Genomic DNA, 27,335 nt, shown 5'->3' with positions numbered 1-27,335 from the left:
TTCTTTCAAGGATGCAGAAAATAAACCAGAAACAAGACTGATTTCTTTAAAAGGTTGTATTTCAAATATCTTGGAATGTCATCAATTCATTTTTTAAAAAACATTTTACATGTTCTAAAATAGATCCAAAGTTATAAATAGAAATATCTGGAACAAAAATCCAAACTTCCCTATAATACTTGTTATCTCTTGTATCATTCTGCTACAATGCATTATATTTTTTTTATTTTTAGTATATGTTAATGGTACAATTTGGGATAACATCAATATATTGCCAACTTATGCAGACCTTACAAAAGAAATTCACAAGCCACTTAGTTTTTTAGATTAATTTACAATAAATAAATGTATTTTTATAAGAATAAAAGGACCATAAATGCTTATTTCTAAAAAAAAAATATTAAATAATGCAGACTGGTTTATATTGTCTTAGGCTTGAAAACTTTTTATATCCCTTATCTACTTTATGAGTTGATATATGGTCATCAATTAATGAAGTCATTTTATCATAATAAAATGTCATCATTAGAACTGCAGTATTCCAGCTTAACCATTTTCTAAAGAATATGATTGGGGCATTTTAGGTTGTTAAATATTAAAATAATCTAATTGAAAATGAGACTTTAAAATTATTCATTATGATTGACAAATGGCAGAAAATGGCTCTGTTTCATAAGTACATTTTCATCATTCAACTTTTGCAGATACTACTAGTATTTCTGGAGGGGAAAAAAAAGTAAAATTTATCTTGTATTTGTTTTACCTAACTAGTACATAGAATTATTTTTGACTCTCTGGTTTAAAGGCACCTGTTACTACATTATTTACATAAAACAAATTCCCCAAGTAAATGTGTTCTCATGTATGAAAGACCTTCAAACAAAGTTGTAGTTTTATTTTCTCTTTGTCACTGAAGAACAGTTCTCCTTTAGAATCAAAAAAAAAAAAAAAAATTCCAACTTAAATTTTTTTGTTATAGTAAGTATATAGCCACGAAATACTAATTTGTTGAGAAGACTGGTCATAGGACCTCATGGACTAGTTGAAAGCTGCAGGATGCAAAATAATAGTAGCCACAGTCACAAGTTGAATCAGACAAGTTGAATCAAACCAATAATTTGATTAAAGACCTTTATCTTGATGAAAGTGAAAGAGGAGAGTGAGCTTAAAACTCAACATTCAGAAAAAATAAGATCATGGCATCTGGTCCCATCACTTCATGGCACATAGATGGGGAAACAATGGAAACAGTGAGAAACTTTATTTTCCTGGGCTCCAAAACCACTGCAGAAGGTGACTGTAGCCATCAAATTAAAAGACGCTTGCTCCTTGAAAGAAAAGCTATGACCAACCTAGACAGCATATTAAAAATCAGAGACATTACTGTGCCTACAAAGGTCCCTCTAGCTATGGTTTTTCCAGTAGTAATGTACAGATGTGAGAGTTGTACTTTAAAGAAAGCTAAGCACAGAAGAATTTATGCTTTTGAACTGTGGTGCTGGAGAAGACTCTTGAGAGTCCCTTGGACTGCAAGAAAATCCAACCAGTCCATCCTAAAGGAGATCAGCCCTGGGTGTTCATTGGAAGGGCTGATGCTGAAGCTGAAACTCCAATACTTTGGCCACTTGATGCAAAGAACTGACTCACTGGAAAAGACCCTGATGCTGGGAAAGATTGAAGGTGGGAGGAGAAGGGGACAACAGAGGATGAAATTGTTGGATGGCATCACGGACTCAATGGACAAGAGTAATCTCTGGGAGTTGGTGATGTACAGGGAAGCCTGGCATGCTGCAGTCCTTGGAGTTGCAAAAAGTCGGACATAACTGAGCAACTGAACTGATCCTCATTTTATGGATAAAGAAACTGAAGCTCAAACAGGTTATCAGACTCGCTCACAATCACAAGGCAGAAAAATGAATTTGACTTCACATCTTTTGATTATAAGGAGGGTATTTTTTCAATTACATGTTTTTTTTTTATTATCAGCATACAAAGATAGTAAAACTTCACCCCCAGCATTAGAAAAAAATGTTTCCCATATTTGTATATGAATCAGTAGACTCTACTCTCTAAAGGAAAATCTGCTGGAGTTGCTTCCTCAAGATTAGTTGAGTTGTCTTGATTCACTTTTCTGTTCAGTTCAGTTGCTCAGTCATGTCCGACTCTTTGCCACCCCATGAATTGCAGCACACCAGGCCTCCCTGTCCATCACCAACTCCCGGAGTTCACTAAAACTCACGTCCATCTAGTCGGTAATACTATCCAGCCATCTCATCCTCTGTCTCCCCCTTCTCCTCCTGCCCCCAATCCCTCCCAGCATCAGAGTCTTTTCCAATAAGTCAACTCTTCGCATGAGGTGGACAAAGTATTGGAGTTTCAGCTTTAACATCATTCTTTCCAAAGAACACCCAGGGCTGATCTCCTTTTGAATGGACTGGATGGATCTCCTTGCAGTCCAAGGGACTCTCAAGAGTCTTCTCCAAAACCACAGTTCAAAAGCCTCAATTCTTCGGCGCTCAGCTTTCTTCATAGTCCAACTCTCACATCCATACCTACCACTGGAAAAACCACAGCCTTGACTAGATGGATCTTTGGTGGCAAAGTAATGTCTCTGCTTTTGAATATGCTATCTAGGTTGATCACAATTTTCCTTCCAAGGAGTAAGTGTCTTTTAATTTCATGACTGCAATCACCATCTGCAGTGATTTTTGAGCCTCCAAAAATAAAGTCAGCCACTGTTTCCACTGTTTCCCCATCTATTTCCCATGAAGTGATGGGACCGGATGCCATGATCTTCATTTTCTGAACGTTGAGCTTTAAGCCAATTTTTTCACTCTCCTCTTTCACTTTCATCAAGAGGCTTTTTAGTTCTTCTTCACTTTCTGCCATAAGAGTGGTGTCATCTGCATATCTGAAGTTATTGAGATTTCTCCCGGCAATCTTGATTCCAGTTTGTGCTTCTTCCAGCCCAGCATTTCTCATGATGTATTCTGCATAGATGTTAAATAAGTAGGGTGATGATATACAGCCTTGACATACTCCTTTTCCTATTTGGAACCAGTCTGTTGTTCCAAGTCCACTTTTAACTGTTGCTTCCTGACCTGCATATAAGTTTCTCAAGAGGCAGGTCAGATGGTCTGGTATTCCCATCTCTTTCAGAATTTTCCACAGTTTATTGTGATCCACACAGTCAAAGGCTTTGGCATAGTCAATAAGGCAGAAATAGATGTTTTATGGAACTCTCTTGATTTTTTGATGATCCAGCAAATGTTGGCAATTTGATCTTTGGTTCCTCTGCCTTTTTAAAAACCAGATTGAACACCTGGAAGTTCATGGTTCATGTATTGCTGAAGCCTGGCTTGGAGAATTTTGAGCATTACTTTACTAGCATGTGAGATGAGTGCAATTGTGCAGTAGTGAGCATATTTTTGGCATTGCCTTTCTTTGGGATTGGAATGAAAACTGACCTTTTCCAGTCCTGTGGCCACTGCTGAGTTTTCCAAATTTGCTGATATATTGAGTGCAGCACTTTCACAGCATCATCTTTCTTGATTTGAAATAGCTCAACTGAAATTCCATTACCTCCACTAGCTTTGTTCATAGTGATGCTTCCTAAGGCCCACTTGACCCTGTACTGTAAGATGTGTCTGGCTCTAGGTGAGTGATCATTATGGTTATCTAGGTCATTAAGATCTCTTCTGTATAGTTCTGTGTATTCTTGCCACCTCTTCGTAATACCTTCTTCTTCTGTTAGGTCCATACCATTTCTTCCTTTATTGTGCCCATCTTTGCATGAAATGTTCCCTTGGTATCTCTAATTTTCTTGAAGAGATCTCTAGTCATTCCCATTCTATTGTTTTCCTCTATTTCTATGCATTGATCTCTGAAGAAGGCTTTCTTATATCTCCTTGCTATTTTTTGGAACTCTGCATTCAAATGGGTATATCTCTCCTTTTCTCCTTTGCTTTTCACTTCTCTTCTTTTCACAGCTATTTGTAAGGCCTTCTCAGACAGCCATTTTGCTTTTTGCATTTCTTTTTCTTTCGGATGGTCTTGATCCCTGTCTCCTGTACAATGTCATGAACCTCCGTCCATAGTTCCTCCGGCACTCTTTCTATCAGATCTAGTCCCTTAAATCTATCTACCCTTATGGTAGAAAGTGAAGAACTAAAGAACCTCTTGATGAAAGTGAAATAGGAGAGTGAAAAAGTTGACTTAAAGCTCAACATTCAGAAAACTAAGATTATGGCATCTGGTCCCATCACTTCATGGGAAATAGATGGGGAAACAATGGAAACAGTGGCTGACTATTTTTTTGGGCTCCAAAATCATTGCATACGGTGATTGTAGCCATGAAATTAAAAGACTCTTACTCCTTGGAAGGAAGTTATGACCAACCTAGACAGAATATTAAAAAGCAGAGACATTACTTTGCCAACAAATGTCCATCTAGGCAGGGCTATGGCTTTTCCAGTAGTCATGTATGGTTGTGAGAGTTGGACTATAAAGAAAGCTGAGTGCCGAAGAATTGATGCTTTTGAACTGTGGTGTTGGAGAAGAGTCTTGAGAGTCCCTTGGACTGCAAAGAGATCCAACCAATCCATCCTAAAGGAAATCAGTCCTGGCTGTTCATTGGAAGGACTGATGTTGAAGCTGAAGCTGCAATATTTTGGCCACTTAATGCGAAAAGCTGACTCATTTGAAAAGACTCTGATGTTGGGAAAGTTTGAAGGCAGGAGGAGAAGGGGATGACAGAGGATGAGATGGTTAGATGGCATCACTGACTCAATGAATATGAGTTTGAGTGAACTCTGGGAGTTGGTGACGAATAGGGAGGCCTGGCCTGCTGCTGTTCATGGGATCTCAAAGAGTCGGTACTGAGCCACTGAACTGAACTGAACTGATCAGAGGGCAGACAGACTGAAAACCACAATCACAGTAAACTAACCAATCTAATCACATGGACCACAACCTTGTCTACCTCAATGAAACTATGAGCCATGCCGTGCAGGGCCACCCAAGATGCACAGGTCATGGTGGAGAGTTCTGACAAAATATGGCCCACTGGAGAAAGGAATGGCAAAACACTTCAGTATTCTTGCTTTGAGAACCCCACGAACAGTATGAAAAGGCAAAACAATAGGATGCTGAAAGATGATCTTCCCAGGTCGGTAGGTGCCCAATATGCTGCTGGAGATCAGTGGAGAAATAACTCCAGAAAGAATGAAGATATGGAGCCAAAGCAAAAACAACACCCAGTTGTGGATGTGACTGGTGATAGAAGAAAGGTCCAATGCTGTAAAGAGCAATATTGCATAGGAACCTGGCATGTTAGGTCCATGAATCAAGGCAAATTGGAAGTGGTCAAATAGGAGATGGCAAGAGTGAACGTCGACATTTTAGGAATCAGCCAACTAAAATGGACTGGAATGGGTGAATTTAACTCAGATGACCATTATATCTACTACTGTGGGCAAGAATCCCTTAGAAGAAATGGAGTAGCCCTTATAGTCAACAAAAGAGTCCAAAATGCAGTACTTGGATGCAATCTCAAAAACGACAGAATGATCTCTCTTCATTTCCAAGGCAAATCATTCAATACCAAGGTAATCCAAGTCTATGTCCCAACCAGTAACGCTGAAAAAGCTGAAGTTGAATGATTCTATGAAGACCTACAAGACCTTTTAGGACTAACACCCAAAAGAGATGTCCTTTTCATTATAGGGGACTAGAATGCAAAAGTAGGAAGTCAAGAAACACCTGGAGTAATAGGCAAATTTGGCCTTGGAATACAGAATGAAGCAGAGCAAAAGCTAGTAGAGTTTTGCCAAGAGAATGCACTGGTCATAGCAAACACCCTCTTCCAACAACACATGAGAAGACTCCACACATGAACATCACCAGATGGTCAACACCAAAATCAAATTGATTATATTCTTTGTAGCCAAAGATGGAGAAACTCTATACAGTCAGCAAAAACAAGACCAAGAGCTGACTGTGGCTCAGATCATGAACTCCCCAAATCTAATATGTTTAATTAACCTCTCAATGTCATTAAAATGTTCCAATAGCAGAAGTTATAAAAGCAAAATGTTGCATTCCTACCCCCTTCCTCCCCTCCTTTCTTTATTCCTCAATGTGATCTGAATATAGTATGTGTGCATGATAAGTCGCTTTAATATACATGAGAACAGGTGAAAATAGAAAACTAGGCAGAAGTTACCTCATAAAAAGGAACAAACACCACCCTGAGCTTTGTACTGACAGCCCTGATGTGCCATACTGGACTTTTAGCAGGCTAGTAAGATGATCAATTAGTATTCCATAAAAATCCCTTAGGCAATAATATAGAGACTGTATTATTGAAAGACCAGGACACAGGAGAACAATTGGGAGTTTTTAGTAATATTCCAGGAGAGGAGACTAGAGGGCCCAAGTTATGGCAATAGAATTTGATATTTTAAAGATAGGTCAAATACTATCCATAATACAGAGGATAAAATTTTAAAAATATGTACAGGATTTCTTATTGATAATACGTGTGGTGAAGGAGAAGGAAGATTCACCTTGATGCTTCACCTATAATGCTTCCATTTGAAATGAGAAATTGTGCAGAAGATGGCACTTGTCAAAATAAAGAATAAACATGGAGGCAAACAACTCGAAGGAAAGATGATAACTTCAGTGTTAGACATAATGAAATCAGAGTCACAGTAAAGTGTCCAAGAGGAAGGCCTAGTTAACAGCTAGACGTGTTCATTTACAGAAACAGACTCGGTGGCCATCTCAGAATAAATCACTGAATCGGGCTTTTACTTAAAATCACACCAAACAAAGAATTAGAATTAAAAAGACAGAAGCCAGATAAAGGACCCTGAGGAACATGTAATGGGCAGGAAAGACTAGAGAAATCTCAAGTATAATGAAAATTAGGGTAGAATCATATAACAAAGCCAAAGTAGGATAGAATTTCAAGGAAAATAAGTGGTTAATAGAGTCAAATGCTACAGGGATGATTGAACAGAAAGAGCAAGAGACATTGCTATTTACCACTGATCTTATTTAATAAAGGCATGTGAGATAGCACCTTCGTCCAGAACATTCACAAAACATTTCCATGAGAAAAAGTAGATCTTTTTTAGGAGTGCTGAAGAGAAGCACGTGAATGTCTTTCAAACAATAACAGGATATTTCAAATTCTCAAAATATATATATATATTAAGGTGTTCAACCAATATAAACCAGACTTCAAAAAATTTTGCTTACAGTAGACAATAACCTCATTATGTTCTCCCATAAAATCCCACATGATAATGTGAAAATAAATCACTATTTCCTTCCATATAGTGTTGTTTTTGTCTTGCCCAAACCTGGGAGCTCATTTCAAAGTAAATTTCCTAAAGGAACATAAGATAGATAAAAGGGGGCTTGCTTTTAAAAAGCAGCTCAAATAACGTTAACCAGATTATCTTGCCTCTCTTCAAAGATTTGTTTGGTGTTTTGTATTTTTCTGTCTCTCATAAATTCTTAGAAGGGCTACTGTTAGTGGCAAAGTCAACTTTCCCTTACGACAAGTCCCTAATGACTGAATTGGTAACTTGATACCTGAGAAGTCTTTTGCTGCCATACATCTATCACCAACTCTTCAGAGGAGGAAGAGAATATAATGCCTTACTAGGACTTGGCCAAGTTAGGGGAGAGTTTCAATCTTATTGAATTCTATATTGCATAGGGGAAATGTGATTGTTTTGTAGCCTATAAATATATTGCCAGGCTGTGCAAGCGGCAAGACATCTCACTCTAGAAACTCAAATGCTGCAATGTGTCACTTTCAAACTTCTCTCACTGGTCCCAGGAAAATATGTACAGATTTCAAATAAAGTTATTTAAAGTAGATTCTGGTGTACAGATACCCACGTACTCCAAAGTTAAATTTTCCAGTTAAACTGTCTCCAGTCAATCTGACCACTTCAAAATGACAGGCAAGCCAGTCAAATAAGCAGTCATAGTGGGCCAAAAATCTGTCAAAATGGTTTGCTTAACTGGTGATTACTTTTTGACTGACTTGAGCAGTCAAGTTAATCAAAACAGTCAAACCAGCTTTCCCCTGTGAACACAGTCTTAGCTCTTCCTGTGTTAGCAAGTGTGCCCTGTTTATATATTTGAAGAGTTTTATCAAGCTACGTTGTTTAAGAGAAACAAGTCAAAACAGTTGTGAGTAACCAGTTTGACAATTAGGGTTCTCCTCAGAGTTGGACCCCAACATCAGCACTGGGGAAACAGGTTCATGGGCCTGCTGAGGGCTCCAGAGGGTGGCAAGGGCACGGGCAGACAAGGGAAAAGCACCGTGGCAGCAGGAAGAAGCCATATGCCCAGCTCCTGACATTTCTTGGTTAGAGGACTGAGATGTGTTCTGACAGGGGAATGGGCTGGTTGCACCTTTTGAAATTAAATAAAAACACTTAGAAAGAATCCAAGGCAGGGTTTGGTGACATAGGTATCACTATTGACAACAGTTTTTGATTCTTGGTGTAAGTAGTTATTTCTGTCGGATGAAAGATAGGCTTTAAGAATCTCCTAAAGAATCTGCCTACAATGCAAGAGACTCAAGTTCATTCCCTGGGCTGGGAAGATCTCCTGGAGAAGGGAATGGCAACCCACTAGAGTATTCTTGCCTGGAGAATTCCATGGGCAGAAGAGCCTAGAGAGCTATAGTCCATGGGGTTGCAAAGGGTCGGACAGGACTGAACGACTAACATACACACACAAGAAGCTCCTTAATTTAAAAATGAGGGTGAGGGTTATTTTTTTTCATCTTGCACAAATGACAACCATGAACTGCAGTCTGATGTCTCCAAAGCAGTGTTAGAGGAGCTTTTAGGATTAGAAGTTTTGGAATCAGCCTACCTAATTTCAAAACTGCTGATAAGTTGTATGCCTTAGAGGATCTATTCTTATCTATACACTGGGCACAGTGTGCTGTGCTTAGTCACTCAGTGGTGTCCGACTCTTTGCAACCCCATGGACTATAGCCCACCAGGCTTCTCTGTCCATGGGATTCTCCAGGCAAGAATACTGGAGTGGGTTGCCATGTCCTCCTCCAGGGGATCTTCCCAACCCAGGGATCGAACCCAGGTCTCCTGCATTGCAGGCAGATTCTTTACCTTCTGAGCCACCAGGGAAGCTCAATCAATTTCCAGAATCATTCTGATTACTAAATGACTTAATGTGACTAAAGCACTTTCAATGGGGGAAGGTAAGGAGAATTTGTTGTAGAGAAGCATCTGAACAGAAGATGGTCCAGCTCAAGTTCACCATAACTGTGAAAGCATCTTATTCAAATAAAGGATTTTTATAAAGTACTAGACTTCTTTTAGTACTTTAATGGACTTCCCAGTTAGTTCAGCTGGTAAAGAATCTATCTGCAATTCAGGAGACCCTGGTTAGATTCTTGGGTCAGGAAGATACCCTGGAGAAGGGATAGGCTACCCACTTCAGTATTCTTGGACTTCCCTGGTGGCTCAGCTGGTAAAGAATCCATCTGCAACGTGAGAGACCTGGGTTCAATCCCTGGGTTGGGAAGATCCCCTGGAGGAGGATATAGCAACCTGCTCCAGTATTCTTATCTGGAGAATCCCCACGGATAGAGGAACCTGGAGAGCTATAGTCCATGGGGTCGCAAAGAATCAGACATGACTGAATGACTAAGTACACAGCAGACTTCTTCTATACTAGGGCTTTACTTTTTTTTAAGTCATTTCCCAATTAATAGTTTTATCATTTAAAATCATTATAATTCCTAATAATAATGTTAATAAGTATATGGCTAAAGTCTCTAGGTCCCCATTCTATGTGGGCATTGAGCTGGGTGATTTACCTCTACTTTCTCACTTAATAATCCTGAAACACACTGGGGTGTATCAGGTTTACACATGAAGAAATTGAATTTCAGTCAAATTACATGACCTGTCTGAGATCACACAGCTAGTTATGACAAAGCTGGCTTTCAAACCTAGTCATTTTGCTTTAAAACCTATGCTCATTCTAATAGAACATGTTTCTAAGAACCTGTAGTATAATAAATATCTCATTAGTAATTACATATTTCTGGTTCTTCTGGAAAAGAAGAGTAGCTGATATTGTGGGTTTGGGACTTCCTAGAGAGAAACATTTGTCTCTTGGACCTCTGAAGTAAACCAGAAATCAAATGAGTCAATCCTGAATAAAGTCAACCCTGAATGTTCATTGGAAGTACTGATGCTGAAGCTGAAGCTCCAGTACTTTGGCCACCTGTTGTGAAGAGCTGACTCATTAGAAAAGGCACTGATCTTGGGTAAGGTTGAAGGAAAAAGGAGAAGAGGGCAGCAGAAGATGAGATGGTTAGAGAGCATCACTGATTCAGTGGACATGAATTTGAGTAAACTCTGGGAAATGGTGGAAGACAGGGAAGCCTGGCATGCTACAGTCCATGAGGTTGCAAAGAGTTGGACATGACTTAGCAACTAAACAACAACAACAGAGGAATCAGATGATTGAACACTGACCTGGCATGTCCAGATCTCATGTTCCCCCCCACTTTCTACACTGTCACTTTGAGTTCCAAAAATTAAAAAAAAAAAATTTAACTGTCTGGAAGACAAAATATAGATTCCAAGAGTTAGAGCTAGAAAGGATTTTAAAGATTCATTAAGTAAGAAAATAGGAGGTAGAAGATCTCATTAATTGAAGATGGCTCAAGAATCAATTAATTGCCTGAAAACTAAGCAAGTCTATGTAATCAAAACTATTTCATGGCATATTCTTGGGTAATTTTTCTGTCATTGATAGAAATAGTAACCTCAGAGAATAATGTACAAAAAGTCTAAACTCTGAAGGAGCATGAATGAATGATATGTCTGGGGAAAGCCCAGCCTTTCAGCTAAAACTCAACATACAGATTGTAATCCAACATACAGGATTAACATCTCAGGAGACTTGCCCTAGGTCATTTCATCTCTCTGTGATGCCTTATTCTCTAGATGGAAATAAAAACAGTGAACTCTCTTAAATGTGCCCTATGGTCTGATTAAAGATTGAAAAGGTCTCTAAAAATCCACAGCACTCCCAGGGAAAAATGCTAAATATCATTATAGTTATTACACCAAATGCCATAATTCGGTCTCCTCAGATTCCCTTTTTATGTAGATTCCATCAAACTCTGACTTTTGACTTTTTGCCTCTCTGACCAAATCTCCAATGACAAAGCAAAGGGAAATGTTGAGGCAATTAGTGGGAAATGGAAGCAATTAATTCCCTCTTTTAGTGGAAACCTGGCCTCTGCGAACCAGTTTAACCAAAAATAATCAATGACCTTTCTCTGACCAAACTGAAACATATCTACTTGATATTTGTCACTGGTTATCCATCTACTGCTTCAACATTAATGAGTCTCTTCACTTTGCCCCTTTCTTTTATGAAATAGAGCCATCTATTCTGGTCCCTTGTTACCTCTACAACTGGTATTTTTGCAAATTTAATGCAGTCAAAGACCTCATTATCCATGTTTAAGCCTAGAAACCACTTGTAAAATAGCTATGATTTCTGATTTCCCCCAATCCTTGTCCTTTGAACTGTTTCCCCTTCTCTGCTATAAAGATCAGAACTTGTTCAAAATGAGTAAAGTAGAACAACAAAGATAAAGTTTAAATTTTAAAGTTCCCCAGAAAACACTATAGCATTTACTTAGGGAAGATCCCCTGGAGAAGGGAATGGCTACCCACTCCAGTATTCTTGTTTAGTGAATCCCATGGACATTGGAGCCTGGTGGACTACAGTCCATGGGGTTGCAAAGAATCAGAGATAACTGAGCAACTAACACACACAAAACCCATACAGAATTAAATTCAGGTCGCTGCCCCATCACTTACCCACTGGTCCCTTTGGGAAAGTTACCTATCCTTCAGAAGCCTCACTATTCTCAGCAATGGAGAGAGGGGGACTTGCCATAAAACCATGTCAGGCTCAAATAAGGTGGTAAAGTCTTTAGTATATGATGAAAGCTCAGTGGATGATAACTCTAGGGAAGAGAAGAGATGATTTCATGTACAATATCTGATGTTGATACTCACTAAAACTCCTACAATGACTGAACACAAGCAGAAGTATCATAGTTAATATTCTACTTTCTTTTATCCCTCAGAAGAGGTCTTAATATTTGAGCTTATGCATTTATTTTATAAATTCTTTCCTTCTTCTAGCATCAGTTCAGTTCAGTTCAGTAGCTCAGTCATGTCCGACTCTTTGTAACCCCATGAATTGCAGCACGCCAGGCCTCCCTGTCCATCACCAACTCCCAGAGTTCACTCAGACTCACGTCCATCGAGTCAGTGATGCCATCCAGCCATCTCATCCTCTGTCGTCCCTTTCTCCTCCTGCCCCCAATCCTTCCCAACATCAGAGTCTTTTCCAATGAGTCAACTCTTCGCATGAGGTGGCCAAAGTACTGGAGTTTCAGCTTCAGCATCAGTCCTTCCAAAGAAATCCCAAGGCTGATCTCATTCAGAATGGATTGGTTGGATCTCCTTGCAGTTCAAGGGACTCCCAAGAGTCTTCTCCAACACCACAGTTCAAAAGCATCAATTCTTCGGCACTCAGCCTTCTTCATAGACCAACTCTCACATCCATACATGATCACTGGAAAAAGCATAGCCTTGACTAGACGGACCTTAGTTGGCAAAGTAATGTCTCTGCTTTTGAATATGCTATCTAGGTTGGTCATAACTTTTCTTCCAAGGAGTAAGCGTCTCTTAATTTCATGGCTGCAGTCACCATCCGCAGTGATTTTGGAGCCCAGAAAAATGAAGTCTGACACTGTTTCCACTGTCTCCACATCTATTTCCCATGAAGTGATGGGACCAGATGCCATGATCTTCGTTTTCTGAATGTTGAGCTTTAAGCCAACTTTTTCACTCTCCACTTTCACTTTCATCAAGAGGCTTTTTAGTTTCTCTTCACTTTCTGCCATAAGGGTGGTGTCATCTGCTTATCTGAGGTTATTGATATTTCTCCTGGCAATCTTAATTCCAGCTTGTGTTTCTTCCAGTCCAGCGTTTCTCATGTTGTACTCCACATATAAGTTAAATAAGCAGGGTGACAATATTATGAGATATTTTACTTGTTATGTTGTCCTTGTTGCTGTTTGTTTTGTCTTTGGAAAATACATCTTGGGGGCGGTCCTAAGATGGCAGAGGAATAGGATGAGGAGACCACTTTCTCCCTGACAAATTCATCAAAAGAACATTTCAACGCTGAGTAAATTCCACAAAACAACTTCTGAATGCTGGCAGAGGACATCAGGCACCCAGAAAAGCAGCTCATTGTCTTCAAAAACAGGTAGGAAACCTTGACAAGCCACTGATACAACCCTACCCACATTGAGGAAACTCCATAATAAAGAGAACTCCACAATCTGCCAGAATACAGAAAGGCCACCCCAAACTCAGCACTATAACCATGATAAAGAGACAGAGGAATGCCCAGCAGCTAAAGGAATAGGATCAATGCCCACCAAACCAAACAAAAGAGGAAGAGATAGGGAATCTACCTGATAAAGAAATCCAAATAATGATAGTGAAAATGATCCAAAATCTTGAAATCAAAATGGAATCACAGATAATTAGCTTGGAGACAAGGATTGAGAAGATGCAAGAAAGGTTTAACAAGGACCTAGAAGAAATAAAAAAGAGTCAATATATAATGAATAATGCAATAAATGAGATCAGAAACACTCTGGAGGCAACAAATAGTAGAATAACGGAGGCAGAAGATAAGATTAGTGAAATAGAAGATAGAATGGTAGAAATAAACAAATCAGAGAGAAAAAAAGAAAAACTAATTAAAAGAAGTGAGGATAATCTCAGAGACCTCCAACACAATATGAAACGCTCCAACATTCGAATTATAGGAGTCCCAGAAGAAGAAGACAAAAAGAAAGACCATGAGAAAATATTTAAGGAGATAATAGTTGAAAATTTCCCTAAAATGGGGAAGAAAATAATCACCCAAGTTCAAGAAACCCAGAGAGTCCCAAACAGGATAAACCCAAGGCAAAACACCCCAAGACACATATTAATCAAATTAACAAAGATCGAACACAAAGAACAAATATTAAAAGCAGCAAGGGAAAAACAACAAATAACACACAAGGGGATTCCCATAAGGATAACAGCCGATCTTTCAATAGAAACTCTTCAGGCCAGGAGGGAATGGCAGGACATATTTAAAGTGATGAAAGAAAATAACCTACAGCCCAGATTACTGTACCCAGCAAGGATCTCATTCAAATATGAAGGAGAAATCAAAAGCTTTACAGACAAGCAAAAGCTGAGAGAATTCAGCACCACCAAACCAGTTCTCCAACAATTGCTAAAGAATATTCTCTAGACAGGAAACACAAAAAGGGTGTATAAATCCGAACCCAAAACAATAAAGTAAATGGCAATGGGATCATACTTATCAATAATTACCTTAAACATAAATGGGTTGAATGCCCCAACCAAAAGACAAAGACTGGCTGAATAGATACAAAAACAAGACTCCTATATATATTGTCTACAAAAGACCCACCTCAAAACAAGGGACACATACAGACTGAAAGTGAAAGGCTGGAAAAAGATATTCCATGCAAATAGAGACCAAAAGAAAGCAGGAGTAGCAATACTCATATCAGATAAAATAGACTTTAAAACAAAGGCTGTGAAAAGAGACAAAGAAGGACACTACATAATGATCAAAGGATCAATCCAAGAAGAAGATATAAAAATTATAAATATATATGCACCCAACATAGGAGCACTGCAATATGTAAGACAAATGCTAACAAGTATGAAAAGGGAAATTAACAATAACATAATAATAGTGGGAGACTTTAATACCCCACTCACACCTATGGATAGATCAACTAAACAGAAAATTAACAAACAAACATAAACTTTAAATGATACATTAGATCAGTTAGACCTAATTGATATCTATAGGACATTTCACCCCAAAACAATGAATTTCACCTTTATCTCAAGTGCACACAGAACCTTCTCCAGGATAGATCACATCTTGGGCCATAAATCTAGCCTTGATAAATTCAAAAAAAAACTGAAATCATGCCAAGCATCTTTTCTGACCATAATGCAGTAAGATTAGATCTCAATTACAGGAGAAAAACTATTAAAAATTCCAACATATGGAGGCTGAACAACACGCTTCTGAATATCCAACAAATTTCAGAAGAAATCAAAAAAGAAATCAAAATATGCCTAGAAACGAATGAAAATGAAAACACAACAACCCAAAATCTGTGCTGCTACTGCTACTGCTACTGCTGCTGCTAAGTCGCTTCAGTCGTGTCCGACTCTGTGCGACCCCATGCATGGCAGCCCACCAGGCTCCCTTGTCCCTGGGAGGCAAGAACATGGGAGTGGGTTGCCATTTCCTTCTCCAATGCATGAAAGTGAAGTCACTCAGTCCTGTCCAACTCTTAGTGACCCCATGGACTGAAGCCCACCATGCTCCTCCATCCATGGGATTTTCCAGGCAAGAGTACTGGAGTCAGGTGCCATTGCCTTCTCCACCCAAAACCTGTGGGACACTATAAAAGCAGTGCTAAGGGGAAAGTTCATAGCAATACAGGCATACCTCAAGAAACAAGGAAAAAGTCAAATAAACCTAACTCTACACCTAAAGCAAGTAGAGAAGGAAGAAATGAAGAACCCCAGGGTTAGTAGAAGGAAAGAAATCTTAAAAATTAAGGCAGAAATAAATGAAAAAGAAACAAAAGAGACCATAGCAAAAATCAACAAAGCCAAAAGCTGGTTCTTTGAAAGGATAAATAAAATTGACAAACCATTAGCCATACTCATCAAGAAACAAAGGGGAAAAAAATCAAATCAATAAAATTAGAAATGAAAATGGAGAGATCACAACAGACAACACAGAACAACGTGGAAAAAATGGACAAATTCTTAGAAAAGTACAACTTTCCAAAACTGAACCAGGAAGAAATAGAAAATCTTAACAGACCCATCACAAGCACAGAAATTGAAACTGAAATCAGAAATCTTCCAGCAAACAAAAGCCCAGGTCCAGAAGGCTTCACAGCTGAATTCTGCCAAAAATTTAGAGAAGAGCTAACACGTATCCTACTCAAACTCTTCCAGAAAATTGCAGAGGAAGGTAAACTTCCAAACTCATTCTATGAGGCCATCACCCTAATACTAAAACCTGACAAAGATGCCGCAAAAAAAGAAAACTACAGGCCAATATCGCTGATGAACACAGATGCAAAAATCCTTAACAAAATTCTAGCAATCAGAATCCAACAACACATTAAAAAGATCATATACCATGACCAAGTGGGCTCTATCCAAGGGATGCAAGGATTCTTCAATATCCATAAATCAATCAATGTAATTCACCACATTAACAAATTGAAAAATAAAAGCCATATGATTATCTCAATAGATGCAGAGAAAGCCTTTGACAAAATTCAACATCCATTTATGATAAAAACTCTCCAGAAAGCAGGAATAGAAGGAACATACCTCAACATAATAAAAGCTATATATGACAAACCCACAGCAAACATTATCCTCAATGGTGAAAATTTGAAAGCATATCCCCTAAAGTCAGGAACAAGACAAAGGTGCCCACTTTCACCACCACTATTCAACATAGTTCTGGAAGTTTTGGCCACAGCAATCAGAGCAGAAAAAGAAATAAAAGGAATCCAAATTGGAAAAGAAGTAAAACTCTCACTGTTTGCAGATGACATGATCCTCTACATAGAAAACCCTAAAGACTCCACCAGAAAATTACTAGAGCTAATCAATGAATATAGTAAAGTCGCAGGACGTAAAATCAACACACAGAAATCCCTTGCATTCCTATACACTAATAATGAGAAAGTAGTAAAAGAAAGAGGAAACAATTCCATTCACCATTGCAACGAAAAGAATAAAATACTTAGGAATATATCTACCTAAGGAAACTAAAGACCTATATATAGCAAGCTATAAAACACTGGTGAAAGAAATAAAAGAGGACATTAATAGATGGAGAAATATACCATGTTCATGGATCAGAAGAATCAATATAGTGAAAATGAGTATACTACCCAAAGCAATCTACAGATTCAATGCAATCCCTATCAAGCTACCAATGGTATTTTTCACAGAGCTAGAAGAAATTTCACAATTTGTATGGAAATACAAAACACCTCAAATAGCCAAAGCAATCTTGAGAAAGAAGAATGAAACTGGAGGAATCAATCTGCCTGACTTCAGGCTCTACTACAAAGCCACAGTCATCAAGACAGTATGGTACTGGCACAAAGACAGAAACATAGATCAATGGAACAAAATACAAAGCCCAGAGATAAATCTACACACCTATGGATACCTTATCTTAAACAAAGGAAGGAAGAATATACAATGGATTAAAGATAATCTCTTTAACAAGTGGTGCTGGGAAAACTGGTCGACCACTTGAAAAAGAATGAAACTAGAACACTTTCTAACACCATACACAAAAATAAACTCAAAATGGATTAAGGATCTAAACGTGAGACCAGAAACTATAAAACTCCTAGAGGAGAACATAGGCAAAACACTCTCTGACATAAATCACAGCAGGATCCTCTATGACCCACCTCCCAGAATACTGGAAATAAAAGCAAAAATAAAAAAATGGGATCTAATTAAAATTAAAAGCTTCTGCACAACAAAGGAAACTATAAGTAAGGTGAAAAGACAGCCTCTGGAATGGGAGAAAATAATAGCAAACAAAGCAACTGACAAACAACTAATCTCAAAAATATACAAGCAACTCCTGCAGCTCAATTCCAGAAAAATAAATGATACAATCAAAAAATGGGCCAAAGAAATAAACAGACATTTCTCCAAAGAAGACATACAAATGTCTAACAAACACATGAAAAGATGCTCAACATCACTCATTATCAGAGAAATGCAAATCAAGACCACAATGAGGTACCATTTCACACCATTCAGAATAGCTGCTATTCAAAAGTTTACAAGCAATAAATGCTGGAGAGGGTGTGGAGAAAAGGGAACCCTCTTACACTCTTGGTGGGAATGCAAACTAGTACAGCCACTATGGAGAACAGTGTGGAGATTCCTTAAAAAACTGGAAATAGATCTGCCTTATGACCCAGCAATCCCACTGCTGGGCATACACACTGAGGAAATCAGAATTGAAAGAGACACGTGTACCCCAATGTTCATCACAGCACTGTTTATAATAGCCAGGACATGGAGGCAACCTAGATGTCCACCAGCAGATGAATGAATAAGAAAGCTGTGGTACATATACACAATGGAGTACTACTCAGCCATTAAAAGGAATACATTTGAATCAGTTCTAATGAGGTGGATGAAACTGGAGCCTATTCTACAGAGTGAAGTAAGCCAGAAAGAAAAACACCAATACAGTATACTAACACATATATATGGAATTTAGAAAGATGGTAACGATAACCCTGTATGCGAGACAGCAAGAGACACAGATGTATAGAACAGACTTTTGGACTCTGAGGGAGAGGGAGAGGGTGGGATGATTTGGGAGAATGGCATTGAAACATGTATAATATCATGTAAGAAATGAATCGCCAGTCTAAGTTCGATGCAGGATGCCAGATGCTTGGGGCTGGTGCACTGGGATGACCCAGAGAGATGGTATGGGAAGGGAGGTGGGAGGGGGGTTCAAGATTGGGAACTCATGTACACCCGTGGCGGGTTCATGTTGATGTATGGCAAAACCAATACAGTATTGTAAAATTAAACAAAAAGAAAGAAAAACAACAAAAAAAAAGAAAATACATCTTAAGTAATCGGTTAAAGGTTGTGTTATATATTTCACTGGGTATGTTCAGGGGTTGAATCTAAATAAATTTAGATACTACTTAGTGAAGGGTCTCCTTCTGAAACAAATAGAAATGAGAATGAACTGACAATATATTTTTGGAAAATATGGAAAAGAAGATATGACCTATGATGGAAAGCCAAATTATGCAGAGTTGCTTTGTTCTCTATTTTGTTTTGCTCTGAGAGCTCTGTCCTAAAGCAGAGTCCTCCAAGGCTGTTTTCATAGGAGAGGATATATGAGATAGTAATCCCTGGTTATGTTTTGTGCTCTATAAATCTGTCATAAATGTGAGATTAGGGATCCCATAGGGAGAAGCAGGCAAGTCCTTCCTTTGGGTTGTGACCTAGATTTCCAATCTTAGAGCTCTCATGACCAATCTAAGTTTGATATCCCTGGAATAAATTCAGAACTATCTCTCAAGCATGGGAGATTTAAACTTTAACACCACCAGACCCCTCTTCCTTCACACTCAAGCTCAGCCTCAGCCCTTCATTTACTCTCCATGCTACATATTAATTCAACTTAAAACATTCAGCAAACACTCCCCCCTCCCAGACGCACAGACTTATTCAAAGTCACATGGCAAGTTAGTAGCAAGCTAAAACTGCTGAACGTCTGACTTCCTATTTTACAGTGTGTTCTATCAGCTCTAAACCAAGCAACCACAAAGAAATCACTGAATCATTTGCAAATATTTGCTTGGCCCACTGTTTGGGAGCTAATTCATGTTCAGTTTAAGTGGTTACTTCCACAGTGGAAAATGACAGTTCATCACCTTTGATTTTCTTATGAAGTAAGTTCTATCATATTTTTAGCGAAGATTTTGTCTTCTGTTCTTGCCAGAGGTACAATCAAACACTTTACAAAGTATTACCTACATACTTGTCCTTGCTGGCTTAAAATACAAGAGGACGCTATAAACAAAATCTAAAACTTATGACTTTGGTCTTTCGTCCCACCAATCCATGTTCCAAATGGCCAGAAATAACCTTGCTTAAAACACAATCAGATCAAGTTACTCTTGTTAAAATCATATAACCTTTAAAAGCATAGCTCTTATGATCTGCCCCTACATTAATTCTCCAGCTCCTCTTTATGTTATTCCCCACAATGATTCCAAGCTCTAATCAAAGACTCCTGAATATCCCATGCTTTTCACATCTCTGCTCTGATGGAAAGAGCAAATCATCCATCATGTTAAAAATACCTTACATACATGCAGGAAAATCAGAAGCTTTAGAAGAGGACAAGTGAATGACAAAATGGAGAGAAACATTTGAGAGAATGACTAGAGGATCAGATGTTTCTTAGCCTAAGACTAACTAAGGAGAAGGCTAAAAGTTTATCAGACCTTAAAATCTATGTGTATAACGGACTTTTGGACTCAGAGGGAGAGGGAGAGGGTGGGATGATTTGGGAGAATGACGTTCTAACATGTATACTATCATGTGAATTGAATCGCCAGTCTATGTCTGACGCAGGATGCAGCATGCTTGGGGCTGGTGCATGGGGATGACCCAGAAACATGTTCTGGGGAGGGATGTGGGAGGGGGGTTCATGTTTGGGAATGCATGTAAGAATTAAAGATTTTAAAATTTAAAAAATAAAAAACTAAAAATTAAAAAAAATAAATAAAAGCAATGAGAAGATCAAAAAAAAAAATCTAATGGTAAAAATTCTACTGACAAAACTTCTGTTGCAGACCTCAGTAGTTCAGTTCAAATCTATTTGAATTTGCACAAGATCAAAGGTAGCAGAGAATGTCAAAATCCTAGCTGTTGAGGGATTCCCTGCAAGCACTAGCTGAGAGCATTACCTTTCTATAGCCAGATTTTCAAGACAAATAGGTAGTGGTCTAGATTTTTGGAGCATACGGAAAGATGTTTGATAGAACCAGTTTTCACCAGCAGAGGTAAAAAGAGATACAGTCAAATGCCTGATTGAACAGATAACCCTGGCTCAAATTCTTGCTTGGAAATACATCTAAGGAAGCTAAATATCTTTCAGAAATTAGTTGTTCATGTATGTATAAACTTCTGTATTAGAAACTTGTTTGCAAAAGAAAGAATAAAGAAAGGGAGGAACAGAAGGATTCTGTGGCCCAGTGGAAGAAGCTAGAAAGTGAATCACAATCTGTTCCAGTACACTGGCTAAGGAGGAGTGTTTCAGGAAGGACAAGAAATGATTTGGAAATACTCTTCCATAGTAACTCTAGGGAATGAAGTAAGGAGACATGGGAATTCGAATTAAAACTCAATCTCTTTCCCAGACTCATTCCCTTCAATTGCCTTTTTTAGTTCTATTTTTGAAACCCACATGTTCTTTCAAACTTAAAGTGATAAAGAGAAAAACAGCATCCTAATAGGCTTTAAGGTCATTAAGCTCAAACTCTTGTTGTATCCTAGGAACAATAACAAAATTAGAACCTAGGACTTACTTTGTTTAACCAATCTGTTCTTAAAACTGGTCATCTAAAGAAATTCTACAACCTATCTTACTATCTCACTTTTCAATAACACAGATCCCTCAATTTTCCTAATGTTTAGCAGATGTGCTAAGTTGCTTCAGTCTTGTATGACTCTTTGTGACACTATGGACTGTAGCCTGCCAGAGTCCTCTGTCCATGGGATTTTCCAGGCAAGAACACTGGAGCAGATTGCCAGATCCTCCTTCAGGGGATCTTCTCGACCCAGGGATCGAACCCACATCTCTCATGTTTCCTGCATTGGCTGGCATGTTCTTTACCACTAGCTCCACCTACAATACATTCGCATACCATTCTTATTTGCTGATAGGCAATGGGACAAGATTTCCATGCTCCTATAGATACGACTTAATAGAATTGCAAAATTATCTATCATCAGCTAAGTTCTCACAAGCAAAATAATGTCTGCCAATTTTCGTATATCTCCAAACACCTACACACTGACTTACAGTTTCCTTAACAAGCTGGAAATTCATATCTACACAAAATTAAGAATATTTTTGTACATTATTAATATTTCATTTTTCTACAAAACTAAAGTCTCCCCTCACAGATTATGTTTTCAAAAGCACTTGTGATTCTTACACTTCTTCATAGATCCTCGGCTATCTATGCTTCACTGACTCTTCTTCCTGATCTTGGTAAATGTAATCAATAAAACCTGAGCAACTACTTTGCATTATTCATTTGCACTATTCATTTGTTTTGTTTTAGCCAACAGTGTAAATTTTGCAATCTGCTATTTGTAAACAACACTTCTGTGGATCTGTTATCACTCCATTGCTTAATCTAACATTTTTTACTATAAAGAATTAATCAGATTTGCCTCTGTGAAGAATCTGGCATGATGAGTGAATTTCATTTTGTACATTTATTTTTAGAAAAATAAAATTGAATTTTATTTATACATTGATTAATAAAGAATCCATTATATTTCCACATGTATGTTTAATGCTTTATTAGTATCCATAGTTATTCTTTAGAATCATATTTCATTAGATTATTTGAAACTATTGTATAAGAATAATTTATTTCTTTCAGTTTCCCCTTTTCTTATTTCTCCTTTCTAACTATTCAAGCCACTGTTTTCAAAATGATTTCCACTTTCAAAATTACTACAATTTCTGAAAATGTCACTAATGCTAGGATATTCTTGTCTGGATTATTCCATAGACTGAAGAGAAATTTCCATCAGATTTAAATATCTCATAATATTTTGGTTATCTAAAACATAATAAATCCTTGTGTCACAGTCTTTAAAATTAAGCTGATTTTGAATGAACTTTTTTCAGTTTGTTTCATTTTTGACATGAGCTGCAACTTCCAGTTCAACAAAATTACACATACATTGAAATATTCTACTCCTTCATAATGAAATAGAAATCTTTTAAGAAAAGTAATGGTAATCAAACCAAAGACATACAACATGAAAATTATGTCTATTCCATTTGGTTTATAGATAAAAAAAAGTTTTTATTCTCAAACTGGAGATTACAAAGTTTGGCCTATTTAAGGTAGCTTCTACCAAAAAAGTAGAAGATTTAGTATTAATTCAAAATTTACTTGAAAGTATAAAGCTAGACTCAGATTCACCTAAAATAGAAGTGAAGCAGAATTGCCTGAATAATCTTGATAGTGAACTCCATATTCTGCTTCACTTTGTTTTGTTGACACAGCCTGAATAGGGAAGAACTGTGAAGGTTATTTTAAAGTCTCTTAACTTTAAATGAATTTCTGGTAAATAAGTTACTAAAAAGTTATCTAAAATGAATTAAAGATTATCTCAAGTTTATTTTCTTCTCAAAATGTCTATTCCCAATTAAACATTTTAAGATGTTACTAAAAGCATGGGTTATAATTCATATAAACAAATATATACAAAATATATGTGTATTTATGTGCATATAATACAAATATATATATAATCTTCCAGTCCCTACTACAACTCTGCTAATTATTACAATTAAGAACTATGATTAACAAAGTAATTGAAAACTATTATAATAAAAAGTTATTGATTTGGGATATTTGACATGTCTTATGCAAATTTTTCAGACTCAAGTGTTCATAAAAAACAGAATAACTTTTGATGCTTGAAAAATAGCATATGCTAAAGTACTATCTGATATTATTTCTGCTCTGAAGAGTACTCATATTTTCTTACCTTTAAAAGCCAATAAAATATATATTGCTAAAATGTAAACAGAAATTAACATTTACTCATAAAATAACATATAAGATGCAATAAAATGTCAAATCATGTTCCAATTTAGTAAATACTCTAGAATATTAAACTGAAAGAAGAAATTGCTTTGGTTATGAAATAAAACAGTGATTTCTACATCTTGATTAAAATAAGGCATTAATAGAGTTTTAGATATATTTTACCCAAATTACAGAAAATCACAGCTCAACTACTATAACATCCTGATACCCAGTGATCATACAAGATAAAACTATAATTATCAGTAAGCCACACATATCAAAGTAAAGCAGGTATTGATTAGACTCCTCTTTCACAGTTTAAAGTACAGAAAATTAACTTGTCAGTTTGGTTACCTACCAGCAATGATTGGATTCTATTAGTGTTATTACCTTTACAAACAGCAACAAATTATAATCACTCTTCCCATAACATAAGCACCATGCTAAAAGAGACAACCAAAGTAAACGAGCTAATCATGAATAATGAATAGTCTGGGCTGGTTGGAATCCACTTAGTTGAGGAAAGAGAAAAGAGAAGTGGCTCATTAGGGCATTTCCTGAACCTTGGTTGGAATTTCAGTTAAGGAAGAAGAAATGACACAGCAGTTTCACGTTGGGGACTTCCTTTCTTTATCTGAAATATGCAACCAACTTGAGAAACAGCACTCCAACAAAAGGACTCCACAGTAATGTGGTTAGAATAAAAGCTCTCATTGATCCCATTGCCCTATAATCAACATTTCTTCCCAGAATATGCACAAGCAGTAAATGGTTGTTATCAAAGTAGACTAAGATCCCATATTTATTGCAACATATTAAGTCTCACATTTAATATTTCTTCAACAAACTGACCTGCACTAATTTCCAGTTTTTAAGAATTGCAGTTTTGTTGAGAGTATTAATAGATTTTGAGTTTCTGCTCTAGGCCATCAATTTTCCCATATTTCATATAATCACATTTTCCTTACATATGATTTTGCCCTCAAATTCTAGGATAATTTTAATCTTGTACAGGAATATTTTATCTCCCTGTGTGGATGGAAGATATTTAATTCAGCTTACAAGATTATTATTATTATTAATATCCCAATGTGATCTATATTTTTAAGGGGCATGAGTACCAGTTACTCATCCACTGCCTTTTATAAATGAAACATCTAAAGAAGTCTCATTTCCTTTATCAGTTACCTACATGAAAGTAAAAATCTAAAGAAACATCTTTGTTCCTACACTACAATTTGTGCTATGAAATTTTGCATTTATGTTATAATAGTTCCATCATTACGTACAGTATAATTACTGAAGTTTCATGCAAAGATTACATTCAAATTTCTCCTACCCTTGTGTTTTATAAAAATCATGCAATTAAATTGACATTTATGTTTGTCAAACAGTGAAGGCTATATAACAATGTCTCAACACTGTGTCTTCCACGAAGAACTGCAAATCTATTGAGTAAAAATTTTAAAAGTTCTCTCATCATCAATAATTTTTGAGCCATTTTACAATTTCTGATGATGTTCTGATACATTTAAATCTGTTAAAGTGATGGGAAGGAGTAAATACTTATTTCAGAATAAAATTAATTTTGGAAATTAAGAAACACTTTTAAGAAAGAGAAACACTGAGATTTTGTCATATTAGAAACTACTTTAGATTGAAATATAATTTAAAACACATTTGTGGGATTCATAAGCGCTGAAGCTCTATTACTATAAAGGCATACATTTTGGTTTTTGAAAAGTTAGAAATGTATGGATACACACACCTGAAGCAAAAGTCACCAATGTGTTAATGGTGCTTATATGTTAATGGTGTTCCAGTAGAACACTTAAGACATTTTAAAAATTTTGTTTACCTATGGCTTCTATACTTTATATAATAAATATGTTTATTACTTATATTAAAATATAGTTTTAATTTTAAAAATAATTTGTGCACCAAAACATTTAGGGGTAGTATGCTACTATGTATGATACTGTGATAGAATAAGAAATAAATATTTGGACTTCATTCATGGTTCCTGGTTCACGATTCCTAACAGGGATGAGAGAAGCACCTTTCGTTAATCATAAAAGCCCCTTTCAACCATACATGAATTTATGTTGAAGAGGTAATTTCATAGTCCCCAAAATAGCTTCTGGATGAGGACTGGTTTTCAGTGGAACCAACCACATGATTGTGCTTAGTTGCTGTGTCATGTCCAACTCTTTGTGATCCCATGGAGTGTAGCCAGATGCCTCTGTCAGTGGGGATTCTCCAGAATACTGGAATGGGTTGCCATGCCCTCCTCCAGGGGATCTTTCCAACCCAGGGATTGAATCCAGGTCTCCTGCACTGCGGTTGGATTCTTTACCCTCTGAGCCACCAGGGGAGCCCAACCATATAATTCAGTTCAGTTCAGTTCAGTCGCTCAGTCATGTCCGACTCTTTGCGACCCCATGAAGCACAGCATGCCAGGCCTCCCTATCCATCACCAACTCCCAGAGTTCACTCAGATTCACGTCCATCAAGTCAGTGATGCCATCCAGCCATCTCATCCCCAGTCGTCCCCTTCTCCTCCAGCCCCCAATCCCTCCCAGCATCAGAGTCTTTTCCAATGAGTCAACTCTTCGCATGATGTGGCCAAAGTACTGGAGTTTCAGCTTTAGCATCATTCCTTCCAAAGAAATCCCAGGGCTGATCTGCTTCAGAATGGATTGGTTGGATCTCCTTGCAGTCTAAGGGACTCTCAAGAGTCTTCTCCAACACCACAGTTCAAAAGCATCAATTCTTCGGCGCTCAGCTTTCTTCACAGTCCAACTCTCACATTCATACATGACCACAGGAAAAACCATAGCCTTGACTAGATGGACCTTAGTCGACAAAGTAATGTCTCAGCTTTTGAATATACTATCTAGGTTGCTCATAACTTTTCTTCCGAGGAGTAAGCGTCTTTTAATTTCATGACTGCAACCACCATCTGTAGTGATTTTGATTAGTCTTTCTAAATCAGATTTGATCAGTTTATTCTCCTTAGTGGAATACTGGAGTGGGTAACCTTTTCCTTCTCCAAGGGATCTTCCCAACCCACGGATCAAACCCAGGTCTCCTGCATTGCAGGCAGATTCTTTACCAGCTGAGCTACCAGGGAAGCCCCACTACTAAGAATTCTATGAATTCCTTCTACTTAGAATGTCTTAATGCAAGACTCTCCTTTTTTTCCAAGTCTAGATTGTATCTGACCTCCGGTCTATAGGCTTCCTTGGAAACATAAGAGTGGGTGAAAAGATGGAACTTTACACATCTAAGTATAATAAGTATTAAAGTCAGTATATTTTAATTAGAAATAAATTTATAAATTCAATATAATATCCTTCAAAATTCTAGTTATATTCTATTGGTATTTCTATTATTATTTACTAAAAAAATGAAAAACATAGCCAAAATATTTTGAATATAAAAAATACTGTGAAGAAGGACTTGACCAATGAGATACTGAACATACTGTAAAACTACACTAATTTAAACAGCTTGCTGCTAACATATAGTAGATAGAAAACTCAAACCTAAATTTTTAGAATTTTAGTACATATTGAAGATTGCATTTCACATCAGTAGGAAACATATTTCTCAATAAAGATTTTAAGGGTAAACAGCTAACAAAGTGTTGAAAGAGATAGAAGTAGACAGAGACCCATACTTCTACTACACCAAAAATTTAATTTCAAAATCTTAAAGATACAAATAT

General features: G+C 37.2%; 1 protein-coding gene across 6 annotated transcripts in view; it reads right to left on the bottom strand.

Moving 5' to 3' along the window:
* TFEC (transcription factor EC) overlaps window positions 1-27,335 on the bottom strand; it is a 224,374-nt gene that overhangs the window by 80,985 nt on the left and 116,054 nt on the right. The window contains exon 1 of one of the 6 annotated variants that reach the window (XM_069587953.1): window positions 23,996-24,190. The exons of 2 other annotated variants lie outside the window; for them this stretch is intronic. The gene's annotated coding sequence lies outside the window, so the exon portion shown is untranslated. Of the gene's footprint in view, window positions 1-23,963; window positions 24,191-27,335 lie in introns of those variants that run through there. 3 more of the 6 variants (XM_069587954.1, XM_069587950.1, XM_069587951.1) reach the window with 3 other exon arrangements.

Source organism: Ovis canadensis, chromosome 4 (genome assembly GCF_042477335.2).
Source record: "Ovis canadensis isolate MfBH-ARS-UI-01 breed Bighorn chromosome 4, ARS-UI_OviCan_v2, whole genome shotgun sequence".
Classification (NCBI taxonomy): Eukaryota; Metazoa; Chordata; class Mammalia; order Artiodactyla; family Bovidae; genus Ovis; species Ovis canadensis.
Note: the sequence above shows the minus strand (reverse complement) of the source record. Positions and strands in the feature narration are given on the sequence as shown.